This window comes from Canis lupus, chromosome 33 (genome assembly GCF_048164855.1).
Source record: "Canis lupus baileyi chromosome 33, mCanLup2.hap1, whole genome shotgun sequence".
Lineage (NCBI taxonomy): Eukaryota > Metazoa > Chordata > Mammalia > Carnivora > Canidae > Canis > Canis lupus.
The window spans coordinates 1,430,690-1,446,343 of NC_132870.1; the positions used below are offsets into that span (position 1 = coordinate 1,430,690).

Consider the following 15,654-nt stretch of genomic DNA (forward strand, 5'->3'; position numbering starts at 1 on the left):
TAAAAAAGTTTTCCTAAATTGCTAAGCCTGTCAACCACCATTAAAAACAGCCTTCTTAATAGCTGAAGACTAATTTTGCACTATCAGTCTCAAGTTTGCACAGTGCATCTGAAGACTAAGATTTTGCTTCACAATAATGACTTTTTGGAAGGTACTCTAGAACCCAAGTTGTGAGTCTATTTAAACAGACCAGGAGGTGGAAGGAGGTCAGGGACCAGGCTATGCTGATGGATGCCAAAGATGGCAACAACCTAATACTTAGAGCAGGTGGTGCATCCTAGGCTTTGGTTTAGATTTTTGTTGTTTTCACATGTGCTTGACCCATGGCTGGTGGCCACCTCTGCTAATTTGTACTGCGAGTAATATAGAGAAGTAGGGAATAAAACTTGTATGAGAGACCACATGCCCTTTTCTCCCCTAGTATATTTTAATTACTTAATGGACTGTATCTTCTGGTTAAGAACTTCAAAACTAGTTTTGGTCCCCGATACACATGTCTTTTGATGAGCTTAGAAGCAACAGGCCATCTAGATGTTTCTTGTGAGCAATCAACCAAAGCTGTTGCTTTCCTTTTTGGAGGTTTTATGCTGACTCCCATCGGTATGGAAAGACAGCACCTCTGTTTCCCGGGAATGTTGCCAAAAGCTTCTCTCTTACATCCAGAGGTCCCACTTTCCAGGGACTCAGTGGAACCAGTGGCAACACTAAGCAGCCACACCATGTAGTCATTTTGAGGTAGAGAGAAACAATGCATCTGACATTTCCTCAGTCTTAGACCAACACAGGAGCCCCCGCTCACCTCCAGGTGGTAATTAACTGTGTCTTGCTAATACTGGGTGGTTCCTTGCAGCAGAACAAGTGGGAGCCAGCCAGTAAATGTCTTCAGCTGCTCTCAGTGAAATTCCTCAGGGGGATTCTGAAGCTGCCCACATTCCCAACATTCTCCAAAATGATTCTTCAGAGGAATTTGGACGCACTTTCCAAGTCTTCTTCAATCACTTTTCTAATTTATACACATCAAAGTAAGTGACCCTCAGAGTAGCAGATACTGCTGCTTGCCATGACACAAGCGCCTGAAAGAACAGGACATGCCTAGGACATCATCAAGACTTCAAAGCTGTTTGTTCGCAGTCAATAATTGTTCCTGTGATTCAATCATTTCCAAAATGCCATGTGTCATCAGAAGTGGTAGGCGTGGGATGGCCTTGCAATAGTCCAAATTTTGGGACCTTCTAAGAAAGGACGAGGTCTTGCAACAAAATTGGAAAGCCTCCAACTTACTGGGCCACTTGAAAAGTTCTGGGCATGTTGCTACATGCTGGTTGATTCCAGGCTTTCTCCTGCTGTTTGGTTTCTTGTGGTGGCTGCCTAACCCCAAAGAATGCCAGAAGGTTCCATAGTGCAAGTGTCTGAGTTTTTCCAAGAGACACTGTTGAAACCAAACATTTTTTCCTCTGTCCAGAGGAACATTTTAGGTTTTGTTTTGCCCAACTGGTTTTCGTACTTGAAGATTAGCAAGCATGTAACCCGTAAGATTATCACAAGTTATCTTTTGGAGTGAGGAGTGAGGGCCTGTGAGGCATACAAAAGAGAAACCAGCCTGGTACACCCCAGTTTTTCTTTTATTCATGTTAATACCTGATCTTCAATCACTTCTAAGTGTAAAAGTTAAAACACAGTTGTTCCTAGTATGAGTGCTATCTTAAGTTTATATTTTAAGTGTCTTTTACAAGATACTGTTCCCCCCCCCCCCCCGGGGTACTAGGAAAATGTAGGTTTTTTATTCTTATATGGTTCCAAATATTTTTTGTCTTTATATTTTCCACATTATTGGCTTTATTCTATTTGGTTGGAATTTTTTTTTTTTTCCTTTAGAAGAGCAGGAATCTTATTCACCTTATTACTGGCAAGAAAAAGGAAGAACTTCAGCCTGGAAGAATTTCTCCATTTCCAGCAAAGTGTAAAATGATCAGACAAATACGAAGGGGCTGTCCTACACAGAAATAGTATATTAGGGACAAAGTTTTCATTGTTGCCTTAACTCTGGGATGAAGCATGGGATAAAATGATAAAGACCATTTTAAAATCAGAAAGGAACACATGAACAGTTTTCATACTCTTATTTCTAAATAAAATTTCATTTTTCTTGTGGAAGCTCATTCAGACACTTAATCATGGTCTCTTAAAAAATATATGCATCAGAGCCACAAGAGTGCTTGTTAAAAATGCTCGTTACTGGGGTGCCTGAATGGCTCAGTCAGTTAACCATCTGACTCATGATTTCAGGTCATGATCTCATGGGTCATGAAATAAAGCTCCCCACTCAGCTAGGAGTCTGCTTGGGATTCCCTCTCTCTCTTTGCCCCTTCTCCCACTTGTGTGTGCACATGCACTCTCTTTCTCCCTCAAATAAGTAAATCTTTTAAGAGAAATGTCCAGGGATGCCTGGGTGGCTCAGCGGTTAGGCATCTGCCTTTAGCTCAGGGCGTGATCCTGGAATCCCGGGATCGAGTCCCACATCAGGCTCTCTACATGGAGCCTGCTTCTCCCTCTGCCTGTGTCTCTGCCTCTCTCTGTGTCTCTCATGAATAAATAAATAAAATCTTAAAAAAAAAAAAAAAAGAAATGTCCATTACTGAGACACCACCAAGGAGGCTGGAATCTGCATCTATATAAGTTCCCTGGGTTATCCTGGTACACTTCACCATTTGAGAGCCACTGATACCAATCATTTGTACAGCTTTTACTATCATCACAGAAAGACTACCATGAATTTATGTAATAACAATCCCAGTATTCAAAGCCCTGTCATGCTGACTCATTAACTACATCATTATGAGTTAATATGGTCCCCACTATTTTTGTATAATCCCCACAGTTATGATATAGGTTATTTTTTTCCCCTGCTCACTGTCACCTAGATCTGCTTAAAATTGAACAAGCTAAGTACATATTCAGGCTCAGTTGCACTACTTTTCCTCAAAAGGAGTCAACCTATCGCACTTCATTAATTTGAAGTCCAGCCATGATATTTGCACTAACCTAAAATCGCAGCTGACCTTTTCAGTGGGGGCCTAATTCAGATTTCTGTTGCCCCATCCCAAGTCTTGGGCTACATGGGAGAGTAAGAGAGTAAGAATTTCTCTTGGTGTGGATTTGACAGTCTAGCTCATGACACAAAAATGTCAGATTTCCAAACCCTGAAGTCAAAATTATGTAAGAAAAAGGCTGTAAATGAAAAAACTGGCTCACTTATTGCTACTTCATTCTATAATTCCTCTCTGCTAGTCTGTCAGTGGAAAAGCACCTCTTTCTTGCTAAAATATCAATATTGCCACTCCTTGACACAGGGGATTGGACAGGGTAAGTTTAATATAAAGAACTATTAAAGTCCAATGAGTGCCCATAGGATATAAAGAAAGTTGATACCCTGAGCTAAGGGAGAGTGCCCAAGGAAAGACAAAGTCAGAAAGGGGCCCTTGGCCTCCCCAAGGCTGGGATTCAGACCTTGGAGAACTCAGCCCACCCATGACAAAAGAATTTGTTGGTTTACCCAGGCCAGAGCTGCTCTGCAATCCTTGGGCAAGCAGGAGGCAGCCCTCCAGAGTGCAAGCTGGTGCAGCCAGTCAGCAACCAATGGCAAGGATGTGCACAGGTAGTGGGGGTCCTGCAGGGGGGTTAGCCACTCGGTGGAAACCCTCTAAGTTGCAGGGGATCTGCCTGGGGGAGCAGATGTTGGCAGAATGCCTTCGGGCCCTAAGGCAAGCATGAGTCCTTCGGGGTGCAGGTTTCTAGTCCACAGGGCTGGGAGATGTTTCTCACCTGCTAAGGCTGTGAGATCAAGACAATCTGTGGTTGGGGCAGAACTCCATCCAATGTCCCACACCACTCATAAACCAGTCAGCAGCCAAAACAGCAAGCCTGTCTTTTCCTTCTCTCCTGCCCCTCCAGCGCCCTCTACTGAGAAAGCCTAGCATCATGCTCATAAAGGAGATTAAAGCCATGTGTCCACTATTGCAGAACACATACTGAAGGATGAACATGGAGCTAAGAAGCAGTAAACTGGTAACTGGAACAGATTTTGTCTTCTAGATTATTGCGCTAGCATTACCTTCTGACTTCATAAAGAATTTTGTAGTTGTTGATTCTTTAAGAACTACTTCTCTAACAAAGAAACAAATAGTGCCTAACAGATGACTTAACACTTCTTGAAGGAGAGAGGTCCGAAGGAAAGCAATTTCTTAAATGTGTTTCATATGCCCATATTCCTTAAAGTACCTACAGCAATATATTTAGACTGAGGCCTACCTAGGAGCATGTATAACTTTTGTTCTGTTGCTCTTTGCCTTGCTCCACCTCTGTGTACCTCTCCATCTCCTGGTGTGTCTCCACATGCATGCCTTTCTGTCACTCTGTGTGCTTTTCTCTGTCTCACCCTCTACAGCTGTCATCTTTATGCTCACTCATTCCCAAAGTGATTCCAATTATATTCTTTCTTTTTCTTTTTCGTGACTTACCAAGGATAAAGTGGGACTGACTAAAGAACTAGAATCAAAGACCCATGAATAAAGTTAAGAATATGCATTTTTTTCAATTTGGGGAAAACAAGAATTTCACCTAATTCAACCTAAAAAATATCTAAAGGTATATTCTACCAAATACCTGGATGAATATTTTGCAATATGTTTAAATATGTATAGGAATGAATGAGAGCTATTTACCTTCTCTAATTAGAACAACACAGGAATTGGCTGTGTTATGTGGTAATAGCAACCGAGCTGATAAGAAGGAACCCAGCAAAGAGGGATCTTGGGCATTTGAATGAGAATTTAAAACACCAATCTTTTCTCCTGACTATTAGAAGAAAAAAATAGAATGTAGATCCAATGGTATGCAATGGTTTGGAAAGAGATTTATTAAAAAGAAGGAAGATAGTCTGATGTCCCTACCAGGACTAGGATTCTGTGTCAGTAGACATGCAAAAAATGAACTGCAGCTTAGGATATAAACAGACATTTCAAGAGTTTACTCCAAAGGTTTAATAATGAGTTTAATAATAAACTCCGTTTAATAATGTATCACTGGATATATTTTGATGTTATTATTTATTTATTTATTAAATATTTTTTTATTTATTTATTCACGAGATTCAGAGAGAGAGGCAAAGACATCAGCAGAGGGAGAAGCAGGCTCCATGCAGGAAGCCCGATATGGGACTCGATCCTGGGATTCCAGGATCATGCCCTGAGCCAAAGGCAGACGCTCAACCATTGAGCCACTAAGGCATTCCTGATGTTATTATTTAAAACACCAAAGGGATGTCTGGGTGGCTCATCAGTTAAGTTTCTGCCTTTGGCTCAGGGCGTGATCCTGGAGTCCCAGGATTGAGTCCCACATTGGGCTCCCTATATGGGGCTTGCTTCTCCCTCTGCCTGTGTCTCTGCCTCTCTGTATATATCTCTCTTGAATAAATAAATAAAATATTTTTTAAAAATTAAAAAAAACACCAAATAAACTTTCTCCCAATCAAGTAATAATTGTTTTAATCTAAGTTTAAAACCCTAAGCAGACATATATTGTTACATTGAGAATGTAAACCCTTTTATTCCTCCAGTATTTTTTCCTTTTTTTTTTTTTTTAAATAAATTTTTATTTATTTATGATAGTCACACAGAGAGAGAGAGAGAGAGAGAGGCAGAGACACAGGCAGAGGGAGAAGCAGGCTCCATGCACCGGGAGCCTGACATGGGATTCGATCCCGGGTCTCCAGGATCGTGCCCTGGGCCAAAGGCAGGCGCCAAACCGCTGCGCCACCCAGGGATCCCCTATTTTTTCCTTTTTTAAAAAATGTATTCCCCAGGGATACCTGGGTAGCTCAGTCAGTTAAGCGTCTGCCTTTGGCTCAGGTCATGATCCCAGGGTTCTGGGATTGAGCCCTGTGTCAGGCTCCCTGTTTTGCAAGGAGCCTGTTTCTCCCTCTCCTTCCCACTCATGCTGTCTCTCATTATCTCGGTCTCTCTCAAATAAATAAAAAATTTTTAAAAATTTTAAAAATGCATTCCCTGACCTTTTCTATAAATCTTACTGAAGGCTTATTTTTGAACAATAAATTTTGAAGATCTATAACATGGTTTAAGAACAAATTTTAGGGGCTTCTTGCAAAGGTCAGTTAAAACCTAAGGAATGATGTGCTTAGAAATATGAATTAAGGAAATCATGTCAAGATGTAGTTAAATAATGTGCCTCTACAGGTAAATAAAAGAATAGAATCTTTGAAAGGCACAGCAGGAAATGTGCACATTCATCATCACTCTGGATATTTAAGTTTGCACAGTGGCATGGCTAATTGTGAAGGTATATGATATGCCTGCTAACAAAAGTAAAACCACAGCTCTTCAGATCAAATTAATCAGAAGTCAGTGGGAGGTAGCTAACAAAAAGGCTTCTGTCCATAATGCATAAATACAAACTGCATGCCACATGAATATAAATCAGCAATTTAAAAACCCTAATTTTTAAAGCTTGGCAAAAGAATTAGACATTTCACAAAGGAAGATATTTAGCTGGTCAAGAAGCGTACAAAAAGTGTTGGACATCTTTAAATTATCAGGGAAATACAAATTTAAACCACAATGGATTCCACTACCACTCACTAGAATGACTGAAATCAAGTGTTCATGGATATGTGGAGCAAATAAAGTTCTTATGCATTGCTGGTGAGCATGTAACACATTGGAGAAAACTGGTAGGTTTTTACAAAATTAAACATATATATATCCTATGGTGTAGCAATTCTACTTTTAGGTAGTTACAGAAGTGAAAAGATCTCCATAAAAAGGCTTGTGTAAGAATGTTCATAGCAGCTTGAGTCACAATAGTGAAAAAACTGAAAACAACTCAAATCTCCATCAGCAAGTTAATAAATTATCATTAACTGTACATTAAGATAGTAAAATATAATCCATCAATAAAAAACAACTATTGATATATGTAACACATCAATAAAAATCATTAAACAAAAGAAGTTACAAAAGTGCATACTGTATGCACTTATATCAAGTTCTAGAACAGGCAAAACTAATCTGTAATGATAGAAATGAGAAAGTGGTTGCCTGGGAATGGAGGGAAGCTACCTGATTAAGGTCAAATGAAAGAGAACTTTCTAGAATGGTGGAAATAATCTGTACCTTCCTTTCAAAAGAGTTCTTAATGGGTTCACACAGACTCACTGTACCTATTCTCCCAGGACACAGTGCAGAGGCGGGAGGCTGAAAAACTGAATCTTTCTATGAAAAAGACCTATTTGCAAATCTTAGAAGCTGTGGCCTGAGGATCAGGCTTCTAATGTAACACATATGTAGGGCCTCTCCAAAGGATGGGGAGGTCAGCAGATGCCACCTTTGTTCTCTCTTTCTGCCTCACCCCAGGCTGAAAAGAGCTTGTGCATGCATCTAGAATCCCAGATTTTATGGCTGCCACCCAGAGTACACATACTTTGACAGACTGGCTCTGGTGGTCACAATCGCTTGTGTTCATAGGTTCAACAGGATGGGAGAAAACAAGAAATAGTTCTTGTGCATACAGAAACACTATCTCCTAGTCATCCCACAGAAGAGGTATGTTTGCATACTTTAAAAGCTGCGGCCTGAGGGTCCAGCTTCCAATCAGCTCACATCTAGGTGATGATTGAGATCCTCCGCATTGGGACATTGACAGGTCTTAGCATACTCTCAACTACCAGGGGCCACAAAGAGTGAAGAAAGCTGACTGGACAACAACGTAGGTTTGAAAGACAACCAAGAGCTAGGGTAGGGTTTAATGATGAGTTTTATCTTCTATACAAGGCCACTCTTTGAAGACTAGGAGAAGTGGCTGTTTTATCTAATGCACAGAAACCAACACAGAGAGTTAAGGAAATGAAGAAACAGAGGAATATGTGCCAAATGAAAGACTAAGATAAAACTCCAGAAAAAACACCTTAATGAAGTGGAGATAAGTGATTTACCTAATAAAGAATCAAAATAACAATCATAAAGATGTTCACTGAGGTCAAGAGAACAATGCACACACAAAGTAAGAATTTCAAAAAAGAGAAAAATATAAGAAAATGCCAACAAAAATCAGAGCTGAAAAATACAATAACTGAAGTGAAAATTCAAAAGAGGGATTCAACAGAAGACAAGATGAAGTAGAAGCAAGGGTAAGTGAACTTGAAGACATGGTAGTAGAATTTATCCAAAGTTGCAGAAAGGAAAAAAAGAAAAGGAACATAATTTAAGGCGCTTATGGGACAACACCAAGTGGACCAATATTTCCATTGTGTGGTTCCCAGAAGAAGGAGAGGGAGAAAGGGGCAGAAAGATTTTTGAATGAAAGCTTTTTGAAAACTTTCCTAAATGGAGAAGAAAATAGACATCTAGATGAAGGAATATGAGACTTCAAATAAGAGGAATCCCAAGAAACCCACCCTGAGACATGTTAAAATTAAATTGTCAAAAGTTAAACACAGAAAAAGAATCTTAAAAGCAGCAAAAGGAAAATGACTTATTGTGTTCAAGGGAACCCCCATAAGACTGTCAGATTTTTCAGGAGAAACTTTGCAAACCAGAAAAGACTGACTTGATATATTCAACATGCTGAAAGAAGGAAAAAACACCCTGCCAACCAATAATACTTTACCGAGTGAAGTTGTCCTTCAGAACTGAAGAAGAGATAAAGAGTTTTCCAGATAAGAAAATTGAAAAGAGTTTAATAGACCAAGCCTACAAGAAATGCAAAAGGAACTTCTTTAAGCTGAAGTGAAAGGTCCTTAGTTAGTAATAGGAAAACATATGAAAATGTAAATCTTACTGGAAACAGTAGGAATATAGTCAAATTCAGAGCAATACAATGTTGTAACAGAGGTGAGTGAGTTGCATAAATCTAGTGCGAAGGTTAAAAGACAAAAGTAGTAAAAATAACTATACAATAACTTGTTAAATGATACACAATATAAAAAGATATACAATTTGACATCAAAAGCATTGCATGTGTAGGTGGAGTAAAATGTAGACCTTTAGAATGCATCTGAACTTAAGCTGTTATCAGCTTAAAATAGACTATTATAACTCTAAGAAGTTTTATAGAAGCCTCATGGTAACCACAAAACAAAAATTTATAGTAGATACACAAAAGAAAGAGAAAGGAATTTAAACATACCACTAAAGAAAAGTATCAAATCACAAAGGAAGAAAGCAAGAGAAGAATAAAGGAATGGAATTACAAGACAGTAAACAATTAGCAATATGACAATAAGAAGTCTATACCTGTCAATAGTTACTTTAAATGTAAATGGACTAAATTATCCAATCAAAAGACACAGAGTAGATGAATGGATTAAAAAAACAAGACCCAAGTATATGCTGCCTACTCACTTCAGCTTTAAAGATGCACAGACTGAAAGTGAATAGAAAAAAGATGCTCTATACAAATGGAAACCAAAAAGAAAGCTGGGAATAGTCATACTCATATCAGACAAAATAGACTGTAAAACAAAGACTACAATAAGAGACAAAGAAGGTCGTTATATAATGATAAACCAGTCAATCCAACAAACACATAACATTTATAAATATTTATGTACCCAATATAGGAATACCTAAATATATAAAGCAAATATTAACAGATCTAAAAGGATAAATAGCAGTACAATAATAGTAAGGGACTTCAATACCCTACTTTTGTCAATGGATAAATCATCGGGACAGAAAATCAATAAAGAAACACATGCTTTAAATGACACATTAGATCAGATGGACTTGACATATATAGAATATCTCATTCAAAAGCAGCAGAATAGATTCTCCTCATGAGCACATGACTATTCTCCAGGACAGATCATATGTTAGACCACAAAACAGGTCTTAATAAATTTGAGAATACTTAAGTCATATCAAGTGTCATTTCTAGCCGTGAGAGTCTGAAACTAGAAATCACTTACAAGAAGGAAATTCAAAAACATGTGCAGACTAAACAAAACGTTACCAAACAACTAATGGGTCACAGAAGAAATCGAAAGAGAAACTTAAAAATATCTTGAGACAAATGAAAATGGAACTACAAAATGCCAAAACTTCAAGGATGCAGCAAAAGCAGTGCTAAGAAGGAAATGCATACTAAACACCTATATTAAGAAACAAGAAAGAGCTCAAACAACCTAACTTTACAATGCAAACTGGTACAACCACCATGGAAAACATTGTGGAGATTTCTCAAAAAATTAGAAATAGAACTACCATATAATCCAGTAATTGCACTACTATTTGCACAAAGAATATGAAAACACTAACACAAAAGAATATATACCCCCTCTATGATTATTGCAGAATTATTTACAAGAACCAAATTATGGAAGCAGCCTAGGTGTTCATCAATGGATGAAAGGATAAAGAATGTGGTATATATGTACACACAATGGAATACTGTTCAGCCATAAAAAGAGTGAAATCTTGTCACTTGCAACAACATGGATAGATCTAGAGTGTATAATGCTAAGTGAAACAAGCCAGAGAAAGACAAATACCATATGATTTCACTCATATGAGGGAATTAAGAAACGAAACAAATGAACAAAGGGGGGAAAAAAGAGACAAACCAAAAAAAAAAAAAACCAGATTCTTAATATAGAGAATAAACAGATGGCTACCAGAGGGGAGGTGGGTAAATTAGATGAGGGATACTAAGAGTACACTTACCATGATGAGCACTGAGTAATATATGGAATTGGTGAATCACTATATTGTACACCTGAAACTAATATCACAATGTATGTTAACTACACTAGAATTAAAATAAAAATTAAAAGAAAGAAGCCAGTATTTTTTTCAATAACATTTTCAACAGTATTCAAGTCAGCAAAAGAATCAGAAGTCTATGCATAAAATAGGTGGAAACTTCTGCATAATTTTACATTGTTAATGCCAGACGTCTCCAGTAGTGAGAAACAGCTGTAATACTCATTGCACTCTAGACAGTTAAAAAAAATGTACTTAAAGTATTCCTACTTTTATTTAATTTTTCATCTATTATTCTATTTGGATGCCTACCTACCAAGACACTTAAGGGTAAGTGTTTAGAGCACAAATATCATGTAACTTAAAAATTATCTGACCGTTTTTATTTGATGTGATAGTGTGTTTGGCTGCTTCTCCGAGAGAACACCAAACGGTGGATGACGCCCGGGTACTGGGAGGGCCCGGGGGGGCCCCGGAATGGGAGGCCGCGGAGGCTTCGGCAGCAGCATCCGAGGCCGCGGGCGTGGCCGTGGTCGGGGCCGGGCGGGGGCCGCGGAGCTCCGGAGGACAAGGAGTGGATCCCCGTCACCGGGCTGGGCCGCCTGGTCAAGGACATGAAGATCAGGCCCTGGAGGAGAGCTGTCTGTTTTCTCTGCCCATCAAGGAATCTGGGATCACTGACTTCTTCTTGGGGGCATCATCCCCCACGGAGGAGGTCTTGAAAATCATGCCCGTGCAAAAGCAGACGGTGCCGGCCCGCGGACCAGGTTCAAGGCATTTGTTGCCATCGGAGATGACAACGGACAAGTGGGTCCGGGCGTCAAGTGCTCCAAGGAGGCAGCCACTGCCATCCGTGGGGCCGTCATCCTGGCCAAGCTTTCCATCCTCCCCGTGCCACGAGGCTACTGGGGGAACGAGATCCGCAAGCCCCACACTGTCCCAGGCAAGGTGACTGGTCGCTGTGGTTCTGTGCTGGTGCGTCTCATCCCTGCCCCCAGAGGCACTGGCTTTGTCTCAGCCCCTGTGCCCAAGAAGCTACTGATGATGGCTGGTATTGACGACTGCTACACTTCGGCCAGGGGCCACACTGCCACCTGGGGAACTTTGCCAAGGCTACTTTTGATGCGATCTCCAAGACCCACAGCTATCTCACCCCTGATCTCTGGAAAGAGACTGTGTTCACCAAGTCTCCCTATCAGGAATTCACTGACCATCTTGTAAAGACCCACACCAGAGTCTCCGTGCAGAGGACCCAGGCTCCAGCTGTGGCTACCACATAGTTTTATACAAGAAAAATAAAAGTGAATCAAAGCTTGTTAAAAAAAAAAAACATATTCTATTCCTTCTTATTACTGAGTAAATTAAGACTACAGTATGGGTTTGTGGCAGATGTTAAGTGATTCTCCTACTTACTACCTCCCTACAGTTTGCTGGCAATTTGGGTGTCAATTTCTCACCACAAGAAGAGAATAAATCCTGATTAGTTACTATCATTAATGATCATCCTTTTCTCATTGCTAGCAATTGGCTTAGAGGGGTCATAGGACTCAATTCTAGACAGATAAACAAAGGAGGTACTTGACAGGTGTTTTTTTCTGGAAAAGAATCCTCAAAAATTCAGGAAATCATGCAGGATGAAATGCAGTCTTCTCTTCTCTTGAACATCCTCTCTGGATGGGATGCCCACTTACGTCTTTCAAAATTGAATTATAACTTAAGCACAGGTACGCAATAGGGCTGTTTTCTCCATTAGAGCCTCAGCAGGTGGCAGATACATGCTTCCAGAAGCAAAGCATAATTGATGGCATCCAAACCTATGCCTGCCTTCTGATACCAGCAGGGCTGCCCCCATCAGGTGAGGGAAGAATCCATGGTGTCATCCAACACCATGAAGAAAGCTTGGAGCAGTTCCACACACCAGCCCACAGTCAGGGTCAACCAGAAGCTATTAGCATTCTGCTTCCTTGGCTCCACCAGCTCCTGAAATGCTATAGTTCTGTCAAACTCTGCTGTTACTTGACTCCAATAGCATTGTACTCCAAGACCTCCTTGAGCCAGGCAATGGCATCTCCTGTCTCTGGGTGGCCCATGCCACCCTCGGTCAACATCCTGACAATCTAGGAGAAGTGCTGGATGAAATCCTGATTTTCTTGAGCTTTTCCTACAGAGATTCTATCAGACTGTGATTGGACAGACTCTAGACCTCATCAGAGCCCACCAGGGCAATGTGGATTTTGGCAGATTCACTGAAAAGAAGTACAAATCTATTGTCAAGTACAAGACAGCTTTCTACTCATTCTACCTTCCTGTAGCTGCTGCCATATATATGGCAGGAATTGATGAAGAGAAAGAACATGCCATTGCTGAGATGATCCTGCCAGAGATGAGAGAGTTCTTTCAGATTCAGGAAAATTATCTTGATCTCTTTAGGGACCCCAGTGTGACAGGTAAGATTGGCACTGATGTCCAGGACAACAAATGCAGCTGGCTGGTGGTTCAGTGTCTGTAGTGAGCCTCTCCAGAACAGTGCCAGATCCTTCTGGAGAATTATGGGCAAAGGGAGGCTAAGAAAGGGTCCAGGGTAAAGTTACTATACAAGGAGCTGAACCTTCCAGCTGTGTTCATGCAGTATGAAGAGGGCAGCTACAGCCACCTCATGAGCCTCATGGAGCAGTATGCCATGCCCCTGCCCCAACAATCTTCCTGGGGCTAGCACACAAGATCCACAAGAGGAAAAAGTAACCTAGGGCCTGTGAGGGTGGGGAGGGGAGGTTCTCAATAAATTGTCCAATCCTCAAAAGAAAGAAAAAAAAAAGAACCTGGTACCTGAAAGATGTTACTGAGCCATTAAACTAACCACCCTTATAGTTATTCCACCTTTTGTAAAAGACTAAATTTATTTTTAAGCCAGTTGACTTAGGGTGCTCTGTTAGTAACAACTGAAGATACAAAATTCCGCTTTTGTAGGAGTTACATAATTCAGACATGGACTTTAAGTAAATTATTTATTTTGATGTCTTTATATAGAGATCGGTTTTCTGTAAATTTTGATGTATGTAGTTTAAACATTAGAAATCAACAAGAGAAAAAAAAAAAAGAAAGAAATCAACAAGAAACAACTGGGTATGCTTTCTTGAATTGCTATATCACTGGCCTAAGAAATTAGGAATCTGACATAATGTCGGTGTATCTGCCTTTTTTTAAATACGTAACATAAATTTTTTGAGTTAATTTAATTTACATTATTATTCATGGATCATTGCTACAATGTTAGTTGACAGTATCTGGTGTGAAATAAGGATTTACTTTTGTTTGCTTTCAAATGACTAGCCTGGTGGCCTATCTTATTTGAATAGTTTATCCCTTTATGACTGAGCTGAAATGTCAATTTTTTCATGTATTAAAAACACTCATGGCTCCCATTAAAAATAGATAAATGAAAAAAATAAAGATGTAACAATTGAACTGAGATTTGAGTTGTCCACAAATGAAACTTGAAATTTTATTCCAACCACATTGTCTGTCAAAACAAAAATATCAAAACTCTTTGGAGAAATACATAATAGAAATAGTTTCCAAGATATATTATTCACATAATTCAGGTTAAAATCCAAAGTTACTTAACATAGGAAAAAGCTGCAATAAGGGTGCCCGAACAACTCAGTTGGCTAAGGGTCTGACTTCAGCTCAGGTCATAATCTCAGGGTCCTGGGATCAAGCCCCGCATCAGACTCCGTCCTCAGTGGGGAAGTCTGCTTCTCCCTCTGCCCCCTGATCCTGCTCATGCCCTCTTGCTCGCTCTCTAATAAATAAATAAAACCTTAAAAAAAAAAAAAAAAAAAGGAAGACGTAGCAGTTTGTGACCCAATCTCAAGAAAAAAGATAATCAGCAAAGAGCAATCCTGAGATGACCCACAGGCTAGAATTAGCTGAAAAACATTTTAAACTAGCTACTATAACTATACACAATGAGATAAAAGAAAACAGTTCATTAATGAAGGCTTATAGTGAACAGAGATAGGAAATTTTAAGATAAAAACTACACAAAAGAAACTGAAATTATAAAACTAAAATATACAATATCTGAAATGAAAAATACACTGAATGCATTTAAAAGCAAAATAGAAGTAATGAAGGGAAGCATCAGTGAACCTGAAAGTAGATCAATAGATATTGTCCAATTTGAAGAACAGAAAAAAAATAAAGATTTTAACGAATTACAAAGCATCAAGGCCTGTAACTGTAATCCATAAACTGCCAAGTTAAAAATGCAAAACCTGGGCACCTGGATGGCTCAGTCGGGTAAGGGTCCAACTCTTGATTTCCACTCAGGTCACAATCTCAGGGTCCTGAGATAGAGCCCCACATGGGGTTAAGCATGAAGCCTGCTTGGGATTCTCTCTCTGCCTCTGCTCTCTCCCGACTGTATGCATGTGCTCTCTTGCTCTCTTAAAAAAATTGCAAAAACCTATAACTACATAGCCAATTCATAAATTAAAATGGAATTAAAAAAATACTCAATCCAAAATGAGGCAGAAAAGAAAAGAGAAATAAAAAACAGAGGCAAAGAGAGAACAATATTGTCACCCTGTAACTCAAACTTATGAATAATTACACTATATTTTAATGGCCCAAACACTCCAAGTTACAAGTGGAAACTGTCAAAATAAATCAGGATCCAAGTGTATGTTTTCTGCAAGATACATATAAAAAAACCAGAAGATTGAAAGTCAATAGATGAGAAATGATAAACTAAGCAAACACTAGTCATAAAACTGGAGTGGCTATATCAATATCAGATTAAATAGACCTCAAGATGAAAAGTATTTCCACAGATAAAGAGGAACATTTCATAATGATCCAAGTGTCAATTCTTCAGAAA

General features: G+C 39.4%; 2 pseudogenes; both read left to right on the forward strand.

The window, feature by feature from the left end:
• Positions 1 to 876: 876 nt before the first annotated feature.
• LOC140623548 (small ribosomal subunit protein uS5 pseudogene) lies at positions 877 to 12,096 on the forward strand (annotated as a pseudogene).
• Positions 12,097 to 12,642: 546 nt separating this feature from the next.
• LOC140623549 (farnesyl pyrophosphate synthase pseudogene) lies at positions 12,643 to 13,514 on the forward strand (annotated as a pseudogene).
• The last annotated feature ends 2,140 nt before the right edge of the window (positions 13,515 to 15,654 follow it).